This window comes from Rhagoletis pomonella, unplaced genomic scaffold, assembly GCF_013731165.1.
Source record: "Rhagoletis pomonella isolate Grant_MI unplaced genomic scaffold, Rhpom_1.0 Rhpom_scaffold_00003, whole genome shotgun sequence".
Lineage (NCBI taxonomy): Eukaryota > Metazoa > Arthropoda > Insecta > Diptera > Tephritidae > Rhagoletis > Rhagoletis pomonella.
In genome coordinates this window covers 56,364,600-56,367,482 of record NW_023458557.1, presented here as the reverse complement: position 1 = coordinate 56,367,482, position 2,883 = coordinate 56,364,600, and positions in this window count along the sequence as shown.

The window sequence follows — 2,883 nt, the reverse complement described above, 5'->3', positions numbered from 1 at the left end:
TGTCATAAAACCTATTTTTAAAGCCGGAGTCAAATACGATCCACGGAATTACAGACCAATAGCTATCCTGCCAGTTATTGAAAAAATTATGGAAGAAGTAATTGTCAGTAGGTTAACTGAATTTGCATTAAAATACAAATTAATCGACCAGAGGCAATATGGGTTTCAAAGAGAAAAGAACATCAACCAACTACTGGGTAGATTCGCTAGCAAAATAAATGAAAACTTGGGGAAAAATTACCATACTCTGGCTCTATTTATAGACTTTAGCAAGGCATTTGACACTTTGTCACATGCAAAATTGCTTCACTCTTTAGATAATGCCGGGGTAAGGGGGGATTGTCTTAAATGGTTTGAAAGCTACCTAGAATTAAGAAGCTATAGAGTTAAAATACAAAATGAATTTATTATTTTTATTTTGGATAATTAAGTAACTACATATAATAAGTTAGATACAGTGAGTCATACAAGTGTTCAAGAGTTCAAGTTTCAAAAAATACGCAAAAAAGTTCTAAAGATTTATATTAAAAAGCTTGAAATTTTGATGAACATTTTTTATAATTTTGATTTATATGGTTTTGGTTGAAGCATTAATACTTTATAATATTTTAATAAATAAACATACATAGAGTATAATACATACAAACAAATTTCCTAAACAACAATGCCAAACAGCAACCTGGACACAACAATAGTTGCGTTCCAGGTAACTTCGTGTAAAAACCTGTAAAACGGTCAAATAACAAATTACTCTCTGGAAAGAGAGGAGCGAGAGCGAAACAGTAAAAGTCATCTGGAACGCGAAAAACCACTTTTCCTGCAACGATTTAAATGTCAAACTATTAGAGCTGGAGAAACATCGATTGAAAGATAAACGTCGATGAAATGTCGATATTTTTTGAAACTTTGAAAATCAGGCTAGATATTAACTTCCCCAAAGCATTTCTCCTTTCTAAATTTTCGTTTGGGAATAAATTGGATTAATTAAAAAATATTCATAACAATATACAGTTTAGAATTTTATTTCATATATTTAAAGTACGTTTTCACAAAAAGTCCTTTAAAAATTGATAATAAATCGGGTTTGCGCCGTCATACCTCGAACTCCGACTACGCTGTTTACAGTATTTTTGCATGTAATTCTTCTGCGTAGGACTTTTTGAGTTATTTCTGCCATTCACTATATGCACTGGTAATCAGAAGTGAGTGCAAGGTGTTTTTTGTTTAATATTTGCACCGTTTTTCAAGTGACGGATTTTGCAATATTATGCATATAACAAGTGCAATTTATAAACTATAGCGTTAATTTTTTTAATTTTGTTTGCAAACGGTCTTGCGCATTTTATTCTATAATAAATTTCCTTTTATATGGTAAAAAGTCCAAAAATTTTAACTTGTAAACATTGCTAATATTTAAGAAAAAACACAATGTACTCACTTTTGATCGCCAGTGTACATATGTTTTTCATAACAAATAGAACATTTTTGCATTTTCCACATGTTTTTTTGGGTTTTTACCAAAAGTCACTAAAATTTATGTTTATACATATATCGCACTCATGAAATCTATACATAAAACAAACACCGTTACTTTGCGAACATTTATTCATTATATCTTCCTGTACTTCAACACTCCAAGTCTCTAACACCTCCGCAATTCAATAATTTATGTTTTAAATTACTACAATTAATAAAATTGTAGCAAAAAGGCTTAAGAGACTGAAAATGTTGAGAAACAAACATCGATGTTAGAAACTTACATAAAAACATCGATGTATCGATGTTACCATCGATTTTTCTCCACCTCTAGAAACTATTTGTCAAAAATTACGCCGGCACAAAAGGAATACAAGCGCCAAACATAAAAAATGGAGGAAAATCAAATTCAAGGTGCTTGTTCGCCACAAACATATAATAGAATTCAAAAAGGTAAGTTAAATTATGATAATTGCCATTTATTACTACATACATACGTGTGTTGATATTTTTCAGATCCCGAATTTATGCGAAAAGTTGCAGACGGTGTGCTGGAATCGCAGGGCTGCTCCTTCGGCGAGGTGGTCTTTTCCCAAGTGGGTAAGTAGCAAACAATTAAGGTATACCTACTTTCATAAAATTTCCGTACATTTAATAAACTATAAGTTAATATTGTTTTAACTTGCAATTATATAAAATGGAATGCAGGTTGACTCTGACAAAATCACGCCTGTGGATGACACGCACTCCATACAGTTGACGACTTCTGCAACTGGCAAGTAATGTTATTAACAAACTCCATGAAATTTTAATTTTAAATTTTCGGAGGATGACTATATTCCCATAAGAAAAGGCGAACATTTGAAACATGTGATAGAGGAAATTCGTCCCAAAGTTGGGAAATCTGCGACATTCCGCAATAAAACGAAGATGTGGAAAGCAATTGAGGACAGCATGAGAGAGCAAGGCTACAATTTAACGGCAGTACAAATAGAAAATAAATTTCGAAGCCTTGAACGAACATACAAAAAAGTAATTTTAAATAACGCGCAGACCGGGAGAAGTCGATAAAGTTGTCCTTATCAGAGGTTTGAAATGGTTTATAGTTATTTTCGTTGCACTAAATTTTAAAATTGTTTTTATTATTTATTAGCGAACTGGATGGAATATTGGGGGAAAAGGCCTCATTGAATCCGGTATTCCTCTGGGAAAGTAACCAGGTGGATACAAGCGGGGACACCAGCAATTTGAATGAGTCCGATTCCGAACTCACATCGGAAAATGACCAAGCAGGTATATTTCTTAAATACGCACATTCATGTATCTTTAATCACAGGTTTTTTTTACCATTAATTTATAGAACGTTTACAATAGTACTTTTTGCAGTATCACAGACGATATGTACAT